The 18,223-nt window shown below is 34.7% G+C and overlaps 4 non-coding genes across 4 annotated transcripts; all 4 read right to left on the bottom strand.

Moving 5' to 3' along the window:
* Window positions 1–10,557: 10,557 nt before the first annotated feature.
* Window positions 10,558–10,676, bottom strand: LOC130224390 (5S ribosomal RNA). The gene has a single exon (XR_008837448.1). It is a non-coding gene; the product is annotated as a 5S ribosomal RNA (ribosomal RNA).
* Window positions 10,677–17,247: 6,571 nt separating this feature from the next.
* Window positions 17,248–17,320, bottom strand: trnaf-gaa (transfer RNA phenylalanine (anticodon GAA)). The gene has a single exon. It is a non-coding gene; the product is annotated as a tRNA-Phe (tRNA).
* An 88-nt stretch (window positions 17,321–17,408) lies between these two features.
* On the bottom strand, window positions 17,409–17,482 carry trnai-aau (transfer RNA isoleucine (anticodon AAU)). The gene has a single exon. It is a non-coding gene; the product is annotated as a tRNA-Ile (tRNA).
* Window positions 17,483–17,591: 109 nt separating this feature from the next.
* On the bottom strand, window positions 17,592–17,663 carry trnaq-cug (transfer RNA glutamine (anticodon CUG)). The gene has a single exon. It is a non-coding gene; the product is annotated as a tRNA-Gln (tRNA).
* Between the last annotated feature and the right edge of the window lie 560 nt (window positions 17,664–18,223).

The raw sequence follows: 18,223 nt of genomic DNA, 5'->3' as shown, positions 1-18,223 counted from the left end.
ATTTTTTATAATATTACATTTTCATCTTTCGTGATGTTCAGGTTTAAAAACAAAGGTTGTTCTAACAGTTGGTTTCTTCCTTTAGGTACAATCAGCATATTTTCTAAAAAGTTTCCCCAAGCTTCTAAAACCTCTTCATAAAATGTTGGTATACCTGTCCACATTTCTTTTTTTGTTTTCATACATAATACACTACATCCCTTATTTACTCCACCACATTTCTTTAAAAAGTAATCCATGACATTTTTCCACACTTCTTTACTCTTAACATCTACAAAACATTTTACCAATTTCACCCTTAATGTTTTCATCCTTAAAAGTGGGTCTAAAAGCCCAAGTCCCCCAACTTCTTTCCCTCCAATCAACGTGTCATATGATATTTTTGCTCTTCCTTTTCCCCATAAGAAATCTAAAACACATTTTTTAATTCTTTATAGTATTCACAAGGCAATGGGGTAACACTCAGCACATACCACATTTTTGAGAGCATTAGAGAATTAATCAATAAAACCTTTCCCTTCAATGTCAGGTTTCTCAATTCCAATACCTCAATCTAATTTCAACCCCTTTTAAAACTCCCTCCCAATTAAAATGATCCGCTTTATTAAAATCCAAACCAACCCAAATGCCTAAAATCTTAATATGTTCATACTCTTCCTTAAAATGTATGTGCTGAGGTAAAACATCTGCCCTTCCAATCCTCATACACACACTCTTTTCAACATTAATCTTAGCTCCCGTCCCCTTACAATACCTATTTAAAATCCCCATTGCCTTTATTACACTTTGAATGTCTTCAACCAACAAGGTGTGTCATCTGCATACTGGTAAAACTGGCTCATGTTCAGTTCTTTCTTCTATTTGTATTCCTTTTATTCCATTGACTGCTTTCATTGCTAGTCCCAATGGTTCAGCTACTAATGTATACAGTAGTGCAGATAGTGGACATCCTTGTCTTATAGACCTTGTTGGTTGAAAACATTCCGTTAAAAACCATTGCATTTAATACATGTTAAAATTATAATAAAAATGTTGATCCATTTCCTAAAATTCTCCCCAAATCCAAATGTTTTAATCACTTCAAACAAATAGTCATGTTCCACTCTATCAAATGCTTTCTCTAAATCCAAACTAATTAAATATCCATTCATATTTTTCTCCTTCATATACAATAATGTATCTCTTATATTTTGAACTGTGTCTAATATGTCCTTCCCCTTGACTCCATATGCCTGTGTGGTGCTAATAATTTTAGGTAAAACTTTCCTTAATCTGTTTGCTAAAACCTTTGCTAAAATTTTAAAATCTGTATTTAACATTGTTAAGGGCCTATAATTCTTCAGATCTAAAGGACTTCCTCTTCTTTTGTATATCATTTTAATCATTCCTATCTTCATTCTTTCACTTAATTCTTCTTTTTAAAAACCTCATCATATACTTCTTTAAAACAGGTACTATCATTTCTCTAAAATTCTTATAAAACTCATTGGTTAACCCATCTATGCCTGGACTTCTCTCCGTAGTTAACTGTCTTATTGCTTCATCAATTTCTACTTCTGTTATCCCTGCATCACAAAAAACTTGATCTTCATCTGAAACTTTTAGTTTTATTTGATTTAAGAGAAACAGTTGATCATCCCTTGTAGTTCCTTGACTCTTAAACATATCTTCATAGAAATTTTTAACAGTTATTAAAATTTCCTCAGTTCCTTGTTTTAATTCTCCATTTTATTCAACACCTCTTTCATTAAGTCTGCTTTCTGTCTATTCTTTTCTAAGTTAAAGAAGAATTTTGTACTTCGATCTCCTTCAACAGTGTACTTTGCTTTGCTTCTAATTATAGCCCCTCTGCATTTTTCATTTTCCATCTCTTTTAGTTGTTCTTGTAAATATATTATTTTCCCAATATCTTCATTTGATCTATTTGCAGTCTTTTTATTTCTCTTCTAATTCCTTTCTTATTTTCATTTCTTTATTATTTTTAACTCTTTTTACAATTTGACAATATTTTATTGAACATTTTTTCATGTCTAACTTCATATTGTCCCACCATATTCTTTTATCTTCTCTATACATTCTGTCCAATTTACTGTTTGCAATTATTTGTGTAATTTTTTCTTTGTATGTCTCATGTTTTAAAATTGTTGTGTTCAAAATCCATACACCTAATCCTCTTTCAACTTTTGCACAATCTAATTTCACACAAAAAAACGAATGATCACTAAAACTGACTTTTTATAAAATAAACTTTTGATAAAATCCTTCATTTCTACATTACATAACATATAATCAATCCTACTTAACTTCAGCTCATGTAAAACCAGTTGCATTCTTGAAAATTCCCTCTTTGTCTTGTTTTTCTCTCTCCACACATCTATAAATTGCATTCTGTCATCATTTTCAGTAGCTCCTCTCTCCCCTTGTCTTTTCTATATACCATCTTACTCCCCAGATCTAATTCTGTAAAAACAGTATTAAAATCTCCAATTACAATAACATTCTGCCATTTTTTACATTTATACTAACGTTTTTAAAGAAGTTCACTTTTTCATTTTCTTCATTTGGTGCATGAATATTATAAATGATGAAATGATCTTCTCCTTTTTCTAATTTCATCGCCATGCTTTTCCCAACTCCATCCTCAAATATGACTTTTTCTTTTTCATATGTACCTCTTTTTATTAAAATCGCTACTCCACAACCCAGTTTATCTCTCCATTGTTAAAATATATTTGACCATCCCATTTGCTTTGAACCATTTTAACACTTTCATTTTTCCAATTTGTTTCTTGCAAAACAATCACATCAGCTTCTTTACATAACACCAACATTTTTTCAAATTTCTCCACATTCAATAAACCTCTTGCATTCCACGATAAAATGTTAAAAAACATGATAAAAGATATTAAAATATTAAAACCAACCATTATTTTAGTCTCCTCCTCTACCTCTGCATACCATTTTTTCACTCAACCAACAGCCCCTTCCATAAAAAGAAACACACATTAAAATCATGTTAAAATAAATAAAATGGTTAAAAAACATTATTTCTCATCATCTTCTTCCAGCCTCTTAATACTTCATACCTATTAACGTTTTTTACTCGCACCTTTGTCATCATCTTTTTTCTTGCACTGTCCACATTTGGTTTTACCTTTATTGTTCTTCTTATTAGTCCTCTTTCCACTTTGTCTTCTCTACATAATCTGTCCTTTGTTCTCCATCACTTTCCATTCCTTCAGCTTGATCAGTCTTACTTTGTTCATCGTTTTCCACCATATTTAAAAAGTTTTTAAAACTGTCAGTTATTTCCATTTGTGTCCACTGTTCTTGTTCTGATGTCTGTTTTTCTTCTTCTTCTTCCCTTATAATGTTTGTTTCCTCCTCCATTACCTTTGTTGTTGATTCTTCTCCTTTCTTGTTTCTTTCATGCACCTGTCCGTCTACTTGATCTTCCCTCCTCCTTCCTCTCCTTCCATCCAACATTCACACTTGTTTAAAAAATGTTTTACATTCTGGGCATTTGACAGTATTACAATTCCTTGCAAAGTGTCCCCTTTCTTCATTTGTAGCACTTAAAATCTGGGCAATCCATTAGCAAGTGTTCAGAACTCATGCACAGCCTACAGGTCTTCACTTGATGGCTGTGCATTACCCTGAAGTACTGCGGCCCTTCTGCTGTTTCCAGCTTTGTGCTGTATGGCAATGATGCCACCTCCTTAGGGAATCTCACTTTTAGGAACCTTGTTCCGTCCTCAATGTCAGTGCCAGTGTAAACCCTTCTTTTTATTTTTGATATGGATAACTCCCCATCCTTCTAATTTTTCTAAAATTTCTCTATCATCAAGATAGACGGGCAGGTGCATGAAAGAAACAACATAATCCCTGTTTTGCAGCTTTTTGATTTCACAGTTCACTCCCTTAATCAACAGTCCATCAAGCAATTCCTCACATGTTTCTTCCTTCTCCATAGTAAGTTCAAACTCCTTTCCTTGCCTTGGTCTCAAAGCCAGAATTTTCCCTTGACCACACGTCTCTGTCACTGCTTTAATGATGTCCACAGCTCTTACCTCATTGACTTCTTCTGTGTTACTATTACGTAGCTTCTTTTAAATACTTTCTTCCACCAAGTTGGTTTTCCTTTGTCCAGCTCGTTGTTTTTGTCCAGTCCATTGTCGTTAACCATTCTTGTTCCTCCGTCCAGTCCAGTTTCGTTTGCCATGAGAGTCTCTGCATCCAGTCCAGTTTCGTTTGCCAAAAATCCGTCCATTTTATGCCCAGGAAGAGCAAAAAACAAAAACAACAAACCACCCTCCAGTCAGCGGGATGCTGCTGTCAGGTGGTTTAAAAAACAAAAACACAAAATCAAACTCTAATCAGTCCACAAAAACAAACACAAAACAAAAATACTAAAATGGAGGAGAGCCTTTCTCTCCAAACTGCAGCCGATCACTTCCTGTATCGCTCACTAGTGTCCTCTAGTGTTCCCAGGGTGGTATGGCCGTAAGCGAGAGCAGTCGTCAAGAGTTGGCTATTTAAAAACAGGTGCAGTACCAGGAGCCGAGAGCAACTCAGCTTGCCTGGACACAGCAGCCACAGAAACAATGCCCTTGTCACCTCAATTGTTTCCTGTATTTTTTTTTTTTTTCAATTAATTATTCATTTTTTTTTGCAAATGAAGGAATTCAAAAAGCTTACAGCACCTGGTATTCCCAGGCGGTCTCCCATCCAAGTACTAACCAGGCCCAACCCTGCTTAGCTTCCGAGTTCAGATGAGATCAGGCATTGCTTTTTTTTTTTTTTTTTTTTTATTAAAAATAATTTCAAATACAATAAAACAATACATTGAGTGACTTTTCAAACATCAAAAATAAAAAAAATAATTTATAAAATATATTCATTTGTATTTTGTCCCACATCCAGGTAACACCAGTTCACATTAAGCTCTAACATTGCATTTTGTTCTAACAAACATTTCTATTAAATTCATCTTCATTTGTCATTTAATAAAAATATTCCCGTAACACCTAAATGACTGTTTCCATTTTGTTTTTAAATAATATCCATACATCTACTTTTCTTTTTTCAAATTTTGCAATATTCCTTCTTTTGCCAATTACATTCTTCGCAATTATTATACATAATTAAAAACAGTCATATTAAAACCGTTACCCTTGTAACCAAATAAAAACATTTTCTCCCATTCCTTTTGAGTCATGTTCTCATTATATTTATCTTTTAGCATAGATTTAATAATACGTTTGATCTTTTCCATAAACACACTCAATTCTTCACAGTAAAAAAACAACATGTAAAAAACCTTCTTCTTCATTTTTACAGACTTTACACATTGCATCTCTTTCAATCCCCAATTTTACATAACCTCATTTCAGTTAAAATACAATTATGTCTCAATAAATAATTAAAATCTTCCAAAATTGGATCCATATATTCGTTCCCACATTTTGCCATATTTCACTTTCATTTAAATCATCATATCTTTCTTTCCAATAATTGTTTGCAACTGGTTTTACAAAAGCCATTTCTCTAAAACAGCAAATAAAAATCTTTTACTTTACAGTCAATAAAAATCTTGTTCTCTCCATTTTTCTTTTTAAAATACAAATCAGGCATGTCTCCATTTTCTCCCTTTTCGTTTTGTTCAATTCTTTCAATCCATTCATGTGGTATTGCTCTTTTTAAATCCTCAAACTGTTTTACAAGTGTTCCTTTCCCTACATTCACTTCATTTTCAGATAACATGTCTTCTATTGCTTGTAATGGAAGATAGCCTTTTATCACCTCATAGAGCAGATCCTTTACTTGCCCTAATTCCAGCTTGCCACCATTTTTTATAATATATTACATTTTCATCTTTCGTGATGTTCAGGTTTAAAAACAAAGGTTGTTCTAACAGCTTGGTTTCTTCCTTTAGGTACAATAATCATATTTTCTAAAAAGTTTCCCCAAGCTTCTAAAACCTCTTCATAAAATGTTGGTATACCTGTCCAACATTTCTTTTTTTGTTTTCATACATAATACACTACATCCCTTATTACTCCACCACATTTCTTTAAAAGTAATCCATGACATTTTCCACACTTCTTTACTCTTATCATCTACACAAACATTTTACCAATTTCACCCTTAATGTTTTCATTCCTTAAAAGTGGGTCTAAAAGCCCAAGTCCCCCAACTTCTTTCCTCCAATCAACGTGTCATATGATATTTTTGCTCTCCTTTTCCCCATAAGAAATCTAAACACATTTTTAATTCTTTTATAGTATTCACAAGGCAATGAGGTAACACTCAGCACATACCACCATTTTTGAGAGCATTAGAGAATTAATCAATAAACCTTTCCCTTCAATGTCAGGTTTCTCAATTTCCAATACCTCAATTCTAATTTCAACCCCTTTTAAAACTCCCTCCCAATTAAAATGATCCGCTTTATTAAAATCCAAACCAACCCAAATGCCTAAAATCTTTATATGCTCATACTCTTCCTTAAAATGTATGTGCTGAGTAAAACATCTGCCCTTCCAATCCTCATACACACACTCTTTTCAACATTAACCTTAGCTCCCGTTCCCCTTACAATACCTATTTAAAATCCCCATTGCCTTTGTTACACTTTGAATGTCTTCAACCAACAAGGTTGTGTCATCTGCATACTGGTAAACTGGCTCATGTTCAGTTCTTTCTTCTATTTGTATTCCTTTTATTCCATTGACTGCTTTTATTGCTAGTCCCAATGGTTCAGCTACTAATGTATACAGTAGTGCAGATAGTGGACATCCTTGTCTTATAGACCTTGTTGGTTGAAAACATTCTGTTAAAAAACCATTGCATTTAATACATGTTAAAATATTATAATAAAAATGTTGATCCATTTCCTAAAATTCTCCCCAAATCCAAATGTTTTAATCACTTCGAACAAATAGTCATGTTCCACTCTATCAAATGCTTTCTCTAAATCCAAAACTAATTAAATATCCACTCACATTTTTCTTCCTTCATATATAATAATGTATCTCTTATATTTTGAACTGTGTCTAATATGTCCTTCCCCTTGACTCCATATGCCTGTGTGGTGCTTATAATTTTAGGTAAAACTTTCCTTAATCTGTTTGCTAAAACCTTTGCTAAAATTTTAAATCTGTATTTAACATTGTTAAGGGCCTATAATTCTTCAGATCTAAAGGACTTCCTCTTCTTTTGTATATCATTTTAATCATTCCTATCTTCATTCTTTCACTTAATTCTTCTAATTTAAAAACCTCATCATATACTTCTTTTAAAACAGGTACTATCATTTCTCTAAAATTCTTATAAAAACTCATTGGTTAACCCATCTATGCCTGGACTTCTCTCCGTAGTTAACTGTCTTATTGCTTCATCAATTTCTACTTCTTGTTATCCCTGCATCACAAATAACTTTATCTTCATCTGAAACTTTTAGTTTTTATTTGATTTAAGAGAAACAGTTGATCGTCTCTTGTAGTTCCTTGACTCTTAAACATATCTTCATAGAATGTTTAACAGCTATTAAAATTTCCTCAGTTCCTTGTTTTAATTCTCCATTTTTATTCAACACCTCTTCATTAAGTCTGCTTTCTGTCTATTCTTTTCTAAGTTAAAGAAGAATTTTGTACTTCGATCTCCTTCAACAGTGTACTTTGCTTTGCTTCTAATTATAGCCCCTCTGCATTTTTTCATTTTCCATCTCTTTTAGTTGTTCTTGTAAATCTATTATTTTCCCAATATCTTCATTTTGATCTATTTGCAGTCTTTTTATTTCCTCTTCTAATTCCTTTCTTATTTTCATTCTTTATTATTTTTAACCTCTTTTTACAATTTTACAATATTTTATTGAACATTTTTTCATGTCTAACTTCATATTGTCCACCATATTCTTTTATCTTCTCTATACATTCTGTCCAATTTACTGTTTGCAATTATTGTGTAATTTTTTCTTTGTATGTCTCATGTTTTAAAATTGTTGCGTTCAGAATCCATACACCTAATCCCCTTTCAACTTTTGCACAATCTAATTTCACACAAAAAAACGAATGATCACTAAAACTGACTTTTTATAAAATAAACTTTGATAAAATCCTTCATTTCTACATTACATAACATATAATCAATCCTACTTAACTTCAGCTCATGTAAAACCAGTTGCATTCTTGAAAATTCCCTCTTTGTCTTGTTTTTCTCTCTCCACACATCTATTAAATTGCATTCTGTCATCATTTTCAGTAGCTCCTCCTCCCCTTGTCTTTTCTATACCATCTTACTCCCCAGATCTAATTCTGTAAAAACAGTATTAAAATCTCCAATTACAATAACATTCTGCCATTTTTTACATTTATACTAACGTTTTTAAAGAAGTTCACTTTTCATTTCTTCATTGGGTGCATGAATATTATAAATGATGAAATGATCTTCTCCTTTTTCTAATTTCATCGCCATGCTTTTCCCAACTCCATCCTCAAATATGACTTTTTCTTTTTCATATGTACCTCTTTTTATTAAAATCGCTACTCCACAACCCAGTTTATCCTCTCCATTGTTAAAATATATTTGACCATCCCATTTGCTTTGAACCATTTTAACACTTTCATTTTTCCAATTTGTTTCTTGCAAAACAATCACATCAGCTTCTTTACATAACACCAACATTTTTCAAATTTCTCCACATTCAATAAACCTCTTGCATTCCACGATAAAATGTTAAAAAACATGATAAAAGATATTAAAATATTAAAACCAACCATTATTTTAGTCTCCTCCTCTACCTCTGCATACCCACTTTTTTTCACTCAACCAACAGCCCCTTCCATAAAAAGAAACACACATTAAAATCATGTTAAAATAGATAAAATGGTTAAAAAACATTATTTCTCATCATCTTCTTCCAGCCTCTTAACACTTCATACCTATTAACGTTTTTTACTCGCACCTTTGTCATCATCTTTTTTTTGCACTGTCCACATTTTTTTACCTTTATTGTTCTTCTTCTTATTAGTCCTCTTTCCACTTTGTTCTTCTCTACATAATCTGTCCTTTGTTCTTCATCACTTTCCATTCCTTCAGCTTGATCAGTCTTACTTTGTTCATCGTTTTCCACCATATTTAAAAAGTTTTTAAAACTGTCAGTTATTTCCATTTGTGTCCACTGTTCTTGTTCTGATGTCTGTTTTTCTTCTTCTTCTTCCCCTTATAATGTTTGTTTCCTCCTCCATTACCTTTGTTGTTGATTCTTCTCCTTTCTTGTTTCTTTCATGCACCTGTCCATCTACTTGATCTTCTCCTCCTCCTTCCTCTCCTTCCATCCAACATTCACACTTGTTTAAAAAATTTTTACATTCTGGGCATTTGACAGTATTACAATTCCTTGCAAAGTGTCCCTTTCTTCACATTTGTAGCACTTAAAATCTGGGCAATCCATTAACAAGTGTTCAGGGCTCATGCACAGCCTACAGGTCTTCACTTGATGGCTGTGCATTACCCTGAAGTACTGCGGCCCTTCTGCTGTTTCCAGCTTTGTGCTATGGCAATGATGCCACCTCCTTAGGGAATCTCACTTTTAGGAACCTTGTTCCGTCCTCAATGTCAGTGCCAGTGTAAACCCTTCTTTTTATTTTTGATATGGGATAAACTCCCCATCCTTCTAATTTTTCTAAAATTTCTCTATCATCAAGATAGACGGGCAGGTGCATGAAAGAAACAACATAATCCCTGTTTTGCAGCTTTTTGATTTCACAGTTCACTCCCTTAATCAACAGTCCATCAAGCAATTCCTCACATGTTTCTTCCTTCTCCATAGTAAGTTCAAACTCTTTCCTTGCCTTGGTCTCAAAGCCAGAATTTTCCCTTGACCACACTTGTCTGTCACTGCTTTAATGATGTCCACAGCTCTTACCTCATTGACTTCTTCTGTGTCACTATTACTGTTGCTTCTTTTAAATATTTCTTCCACCAAGTTGGTTTTTCCTTTGTCCAGCTCGTTGTTTGTTCCAGTCCATTGTCGTTAACCATTCTTGTTCCTCCGTCCAGTCCAGTTTCGTTTGCCATGAGAGTCTCCGCATCCAGTCCAGTTTCGTTTACCAAAAATCCGTCCATTTTATGCCCAGGAAAGTGCAAAAAAACAAAACAACAACCACCCTCCAGTCAGCGGGATGCTGCTGTCAGGTGGTTTAAAAAAAAAAAAAACAAAATCAAACTCTAACTCAGTCCACAAAAACAAACACAAAACAAAAATACTAAAATGGAGGAGAGCCTTTCTCTCCAAACTGCAGCCGATCACTTCCTGTATTGCTCACTAGTGTCCTCTAGTGTTCCCAGGGTGGTATGGCCGTAAGCGAAAGCAGTCGTCAAGAGTTGGCTATTTAAAAATAGGCGCAGTACCAGGTGCCGAGCGCAACTCCGCTTGCCTTGACACAGCAGCGACAGAAACTACGCCCTTGTCACCTCAATTGTTTACCTGTATTTTTTTTTTTTTTTCAATTAATTAATTAATAATTTTTTTTTGCCAAATGAAGGAATTCAAAAAGCTTACAGCACCTGGTATTCCCAGGCGGTCTCCCATCCAAGTACTAACCAGGCCCAACCCTGCTTAGCTTCCGAGTTCAGATGAGATCAGGCATTGCCAGGGTGGTATGGCCGTAAGCGAAAGCAGTCGTCAAGAGTTGGCTATTTAAAAATAGGCGCAGTACCAGGTGCCGAGCGCAACTCCGCTTGCCTTGACACAGCAGCGACAGAAACTACGCCCTTGTCACCTCAATTGTTTACCTGTATTTTTTTTTTTTTTTTCAATTAATTAATTAATAATTTTTTTTTGCCAAATGAAGGAATTCAAAAAGCTTACAGCACCTGGTATTCCCAGGCGGTCTCCCATCCAAGTACTAACCAGGCCCAACCCTGCTTAGCTTCCGAGTTCAGATGAGATCAGGCATTGCCTTTTTTTTTTTTTTTTTTTTTTTTTAATTAAAATAATTCAGTTACAATTTTACACGGTAAAGCATAATACAATACATATTAAAATCATTTGGAATCAAAACATTAAAACTGTGGTAAATTCCAGTTCATTTCTTTAAAAACTTGACATGCTTTGTTGTCAAGATTTTGCGCAGTTCACCTAAATTGTCCTCGTTTTTATAATATATATACAGTTTTTCCATGCATCCTTCCGTTTCCTCCTTAAAATTGCCATACATCCATCACAATTTTCTCTTTTTTGCCACAATTCTTCTTTCCCACATTGCATTCTTCATCAGCATGATACATAGGTTGACAATTTTCTTATTTTCATTATTCTTATTCCATCCCAACATCAATACTCTGCTCCATTCTGTTTCATTTTCATCCCAGTCTCCAAGTAGTCCTTAATTAAAACTTTACAATCTTTTAAAAAACTTTCCAATTCTTGACAATATAAAAACATGTGTAAAAAACCCTCTTCTTCTTTTTGACATACTTACATATTGCACTTTGTTTCCATCCCTATCTTGTTAAAATGACATCTGAAAGATTGGCTTTGTGCCTTATTTAAAAATTCTAGACATTCGACTTTTGTTCTACATACCTTGCCTTTCATGTTTCCCCATATTTCATTTGCTTTTACATTGTATTTTTCCATCCAGTATTTGTTTGCTGTTGGTTCTTTAAAAACTTTCTCTCTAAAAAAACAATAAATATTCTTCACTGTACACTTCTTTAAAATCGTGTGTTTTTCTCCTATTTTCACATACACTTCATTTGTTTCTTTTCTTTTTCAAAATTGTCTATGCTTCGTATCCATTCTTTCGGAATTGCCTGTTTAATTATGTCAAGATTTTTCTCAATTTCCCTTCTGTTGTATTCCTCTTTCGCCTCCTCCATTGTGTCTATAACATATTGTTCAGTTAAAAACCTTCTTTAAATTCATATAAAATGTCCCTTACTTTTAAAATCCAACTTCTATCCATTTCTTAAAAAATGACTTAAAATGTTGTTGTTCAAGAAAAGAGGTTGGTTTAAAATGTTTTCCCTTCCATGTGGATTATATTGCACTATAGTTAAAAAGTTCCCCCACGCACTTAAATTTCTCTATAAAATTCAGGTAAGTTTTCTGTCATCCAAGCTTTTGTTTTCATCCATAAAATCCCATCTCCCATGTTAAAATGACCACATTTTTAAAAAATATTTCATTGTTTTTTTCCACTCTGCTTTGTTTTCTTTTTCTAGATACTTCTTTATTCTTTTCACTCTTAAACTATTTTTCCTTTGTTCTACATCTATTAAACCCAACCCACCCTTGTCTGTTTCCCCTACAACTGTATTAAAAGCAATCCTTGGTGGCTTACCTCCCCATAAAAAATCAGTAAAACATTTTTTCAACCTCTTTTCTATCCACATTGGCATTTCTAAAACATATAAAACATGTCACAACTTAGACTCCATTAAAACATTTATAATCAAAACTTTCCTTTTAATGTCAGTGTTCTTAGTTTCCAGTAATTTAACCTCCTTTCTATATCTGTTAAAAAACCCTCCCACATCTTATCTCTAGCTGTTCTGGCATCTTTCCCCATTAAAACCCCTAAAATCTTTATTTCTTCTACTTCTTTAAAATTGGTGCAATCTGCTAAATCTGTCTCCTTTCCAAACTTCATATAAACCGTTTTGTCTTCATTTACTTTACTTCCGATCCTTTACAAATGTTGTACTATTTTCATCGCTTCTTTCACACTCTCTTTTCCTTTTACTATTAATGTAGTGTCATCTGCATATTGAAACATTTTATTTACTTTATTTTCTTCAATTTCCATTCCTTTTATTTTTTCTCTTCACTGATAGCTAGGCCCAGGGATTCTGCCACAAGTGAATATAAGAGTGCTGACAGAGGACATCCTTGCCTTATCGATCTTGTTATTTTAAAACATTCTGTTAAAAAGCCATTACATTTAATTTTGTTAAAATACCCTTATATAAAATCCTGATCCATTTTCTAAAAACTTCTCCAAAACCAAACTTTTTAAGTACTTCAAATAAAAACTGGTGTTCAACTCTGTCAAAAGCTTTTTCGAAATCCAAACTTATGATATATCCTTCCTCTTTTTTGTCCTTCATATATTCTATGATGTCTTTTATGCTCATTGTTATGCTGCTATGTCTCTTCCTTTTATCGCGTAGGCCTGTGTTGTTTGAATTATTTTTGGCATCACTTCTTTTAATCGATTTGCTAAAATCTTAGTTAAAATCTTCAAATCTGTGTTTAACATTGTGATTGGTCTGTCATTTTTTAACAATGTCTTTTCTCCTTTTTTGTATTAATTTCATTAATCCCATTCCCATTCTTTCATTTAATTCTTCTTTTTGCAGTATTTCTTTAAAAATTTCAGTTAAAATTGGTATTAAAATTTCTTTAAAACATACGTAAAATTCACTATTTAACCCGTCTATTCCTGGACTTTTCCTTTTGTTCAAGCTTTCTATTGCTTTTCTTATTTCTTCTTCTTCTTATTTCTTGGTCACATTCTCTTTTATCCTCTTCATCTATTTTTGTTTTTATCTGTTTTAATAATTTTTCCATTTGTAATTCATCAACTCCCTGTGTTTTAAATAACTCCTCATAGTATGTTTTTATTTCTTTTAAAATGTCTTCATTTCCTTCTATGCTTTCTCCTTTTGCTCCTTGTATTATCTTTATTGTTTCTGCTTTTCCTTTTTGTCTTTCTAAATCAAAGAAGAATTTTGTGCACTTTTCTCCCTCTACTACATATTTTGCTTTGCTTCTTAGTCTAGCTCCTTCATATTTCTTTTCCTCAATTTCTTTCAGTTTTTCCTCCATTTCTTTTATTTTTTGTAGTCTTTTTCATTTTTTTCTAGTTCTTTTTCTAAGATTTCTTTTATTGTTTTTTCTTGGTGTCTTTTATTCTTTTGTATTATTCTACAAAATTGTATTGTAGTTTTTTTAATCAGATATTTGACATTTTCCCACCATAGTCTTTTGTCTTCATTATATATTTGGTTTCCTTTTTCCTTTTCTATTTCCTTTTATTTTTTAACATAGTCTTCATTTTTTAAAATGTCACTATTTAATGTCCACACCCCTGGGCCTCTTTGTATTTCTTCTGTATTAAAATTAAACAATAAAAATTTATGGTCACTTAAAACAGTTTCATCTGTACTTTATTTTTCTATATAAATTTCTATATTTCTTGTGCATAACACATAGTCTATTCTCGATTGAGTTACAAAATTCCCTACTATTTGTCTTCTAGAAAACTCCTTTTTCTTCCCGTTTCTCTCTCTCCAAATGTCTATCATTCCTTTTTCCTCCATTAGTGATTTTAGTTCTTTTCTTCCTGTGTCTGATTTAAAAACCATACCTTCTGTTATGTCCTGTCTGCTAAAAACAGTGTTAAAATCCCCACATACTATTATTTGTTTATAGTCGTTTAAAAACCTTCTCAATATGTTAAAAAAGCTTTTCTTTTCACTCTCTTCATTGGGTGCATGCACATTAACTAAAATGATATCTTTCCCTTCATATTTTATTTCTAAAATCATACATTTTCCTTGTTTGTCTTTATATATTACTTTACTCATTTGTAGTGCATTCTTTCTTATTAAAATAGCTACTCCTCTCCCAGCTTTCCCATCTCCATTACTATAATAAAAGTCCCCATCCCATCTTTTTTATTCTCCATCACCTCATTTTTCCAATTTGTTTCTTGTAAAATAATTATTTCTTCTCTTTTACACTTTTTTTTTACATTTTGGAATTTTCTTAAGTCCATTAAACCTCTTGCATTAAAAGACACACAATTTAAAACCATTAAAAGAAGGAAAAAGGAAATAAAAACCGTCATCTCAGTCCTCTTCTTCTCTCCCAAACCTCTCAAAGAATCATATCTGTTGTGGCTTTTCAGTTGTCCTTTTTCAAACCTTTTTTTCTAGCAGTTTCTATTTTGATAAAGCTTTTGCCGATCGTCTTGTTTGTCTTTTCTCAATTTTGTCTTTTTCTACTTCCTCTTCATGTTTTCCAGTCTCTCTGTCTGCTCCCTTGTTTTGTTCTTTAAGATCTTCCTTTTCTATTACATCCAACACGTTTTTGAAGCTAGACGTTATGTCCATTGGTGTCCATGCTACCCCTCTTCATGCTCTATTTGTTGACTGTCTGTTTCTGTTTCTTTTCCTTTTCTTCGTTTGTTTTCTCCTCATCCAATGTTATTTCTTCTGTTGTAGTTTGTATTGTTTGTGCCGTTGTTTGTTCCTCTTCATAACTTTCCCTTTCACTGTTTCCTTCATGCATGCATTGCCCACTCACCTGGATCTCATCCTCCCTCCTCCTCTTCCTCCATCCAACATTCACACTTATTTATATAATTCTGGCAGTCCGGGCACTTAATGGCATCGCAGTCTCGGGCAAAATGTCCCCTTTCCTCACATTTATAGCATTTAAAGTCTGGGCAATCTTTGACCATATGGTCCGGGCTCATGCACAGCCTACAAGTCTTAACCTGGTGGCTGTGCATCACCCTAAAATTGCTGACCTTCTGCCGTTTCCAGCCTTGTGCTGTAAGGTAGAGATATCACTTCTCTGGGGAATCTCACTTTGATAAAACGTGTCCATCCTCTATTTCTGTGCCCGATATAGCCTTCTTTTAATTTTTGTTATGGGAAATACTCCCCAGCCTTCTAATTTATCTAATTAATTGATCATCCAGGTAAGCGGGCAAATGCATGAAGGAAACCACATAGTCTCTATTTTGTAGCATTTTCACTTCACAGGTTTCTCCTTTTATAATTAGTCCATCCATCAGTTTATCGCATGTTTCTTCTTTTTCTAACGTTAGTTCATATTCTTTGTCCTGTCTCGGCCTTCTCAAGAATTTTCCAAGTCCACACTTTTCAGTTACTGCATTAATTATTTCCAAAACTCTCACCTCTTTAACTTTGTCCACATTTAGAATCACCGTTGCTTCCTTCGTGTACCTTTTTCCACTTCTTTCTTGTTGCCTCTCCTGTTGTTGGTTTTCTTGTCGTTCTTTGTTTGCCATGTTTCTTCCTCCTTCCCGTCCAACGTTGTTTTCCAGTTGTCCTTCCCCTCCTAATCCAGTGCTGTTTTCTTTTTGTGTTTCTCCAGTCAGTCCTGTGATGTTTTCCCCTCGTGCTTCTTCAAACAAATCTGTGCTGTTACTTTGTGAGTCCATTTTCTCTCAAAAAAAAAAGTGTTAACCACCTTCCAGCAAGCACACGTGCTGCTGTCAGGTGGTTTAAAAACAAAAAAATCAAAAAATGCCCACTATCACCAAAGAAAAACTATTAAATAAACTCAAAATAAACCAAAACAAAGGGAGAGCCTTTCTCTCCCGTCTGCAGCCTCACACTTCCTGTTTCACTCTAGCTCCCTCTAGCGTGCTCAGGGTGGTATGGCCGTAAGCCTGCTAACGTAACGTAAGAGTGCTATCCATTACATTATGGAACCTCAAGATGGTGTAGAGCTGCTGCCCGAGATGAAGATGATGAATTAAAAACTGGCCTTGCAGGAAAGTAGCGGAAGGTCCATCCAAGGCAAGGCCAATGTGCATTGATTTCTGAGTAACTCGTCATTCGGCATGCAGGGCTCCTCACACATTTACTGGAGCATTACTAGGTAGGGCTTTCAAAAGAAAAGCACGCCATTCTAGGCAATTTGACGACTAAATGGCAGGCAGGGCAAAGAAGCCACCACAGAACAGATGTGATATTATTTTTTCTTTTTCGACCACGTCTAAAATGTTCAATTTTGACTTTGAAAAGGGGAATTAGCTTAAATGGTAGACCGGTCGCTTAGCATGCATGAGAGAGGTAGCTGGATCGATGCCCGCATTATCCACTTCTGTTTTCATGCCTTTCACACTGGCTTTTATTGCAAAGCTGGTTGCACCTGGAGCGTTTAGAGCGAATTTCCTTACGTCAGCTTTGCTGGTTCTGTATAGTACTAATCATTGCAATCCTTCAGAAGCCCTATCAAGTCACAGTTTTCTTTTATTCAATGGCGCGTCCGCAGTGGGAAATCAAAGCACTAAATATATAGCAGAGTGCTGTCAATTAGGCCATAGGAATCATCACCAGAAGCGATGTGACCACCTGGGAGAAAGATAGCGTTTTGGTCAAATGGAAGCAGGTGGACTTAAGGGTGAAGCGGCTAGGCTTTTTGGGTGACTTTCATTCAACTGACCCTGTGTCCAAAACAGAACAAAAACATTGCTTTGCCGAAACCCGGGATCGAACCAGGGACCTTTAGATCTTCAGTCTAACGCTCTCCCAACTGAGCTATTTCGGCTGCCATGACACAGCTTTCCTGCAGCAGGGATGTCTGTGAGACCAAGCTGAGCCCTTAAGTGCATCTGAGGCATAAGAGAGTAAAAATTTGGCCAGTACGGGTATCGAACCCACGACCTTGGCGTTATTAGCACCACGCTCTAACCAACTGAGCTAACCGGCCGTTTTCTTACCAGTGTGCTGGAAAACCCAGAGTTAGTGTCATTCCTTGGCCTTCAAGGGAACAGGATGCTATTTTAACTTTTTTTGTGCGCTGCTGGCAAAATAAAAACAGGTCCCACCGAGAGTTGAACTCGAATCACTGGATTCAGAGTCCAGAGTGCTAACCATTACACCATGGAACCTTAAGATAATATAGAGCTGCTGCCCGACATGAAGATGATGAATTAAAAAAATGGCCTTGCAGGAAAGTAGCAGAAGGTCCATCCAAGGCAAGGCCAATGTGCATTGATTTCTGAGTAACTCGTCATTCGGCATGCAGGGCTCCTCACACATTTACTGGAGCAGGACTAGGTAGGGCCTTCAAAAGAAAAGCACGCTATTCTAGGCAATTTGACGACTAAATGGCAGGCAGGGCAAAGAAGCCACCACAGAACAGATGTGATCTTATTTTTTCTTTTTTGACCACGTCTAAAATGTTCAATTTGGCTTGTGAAAAGGGGAATTAGCTCAAATGGTAGAGCGCTCGCTTAGCATGTGAGAGGTAGCGGGATCGATGCCCGCATTCTCCACTTGTGTTTTCATGCCTTTCACAATGGCTTTTATTGCAAAGCTGGTTGCACCTGGAGGGTTTAGAGCGAATTTCCTTACGTCAGCTTTGCCGGTTCTGTGTAGTACTAATCATTGCAATCCTTCAGAAGCCCTATCAAGTCACAGTTTTCTTTTATTCAATGGCGCGTCCGCA

This window comes from Danio aesculapii, chromosome 4 (genome assembly GCF_903798145.1).
Source record: "Danio aesculapii chromosome 4, fDanAes4.1, whole genome shotgun sequence".
Taxonomy (NCBI): Eukaryota; Metazoa; Chordata; class Actinopteri; order Cypriniformes; family Danionidae; genus Danio; species Danio aesculapii.
The sequence above is the reverse complement of the archived record's forward strand: the minus strand, read 5'-3'. Positions and strand labels throughout refer to the sequence as shown.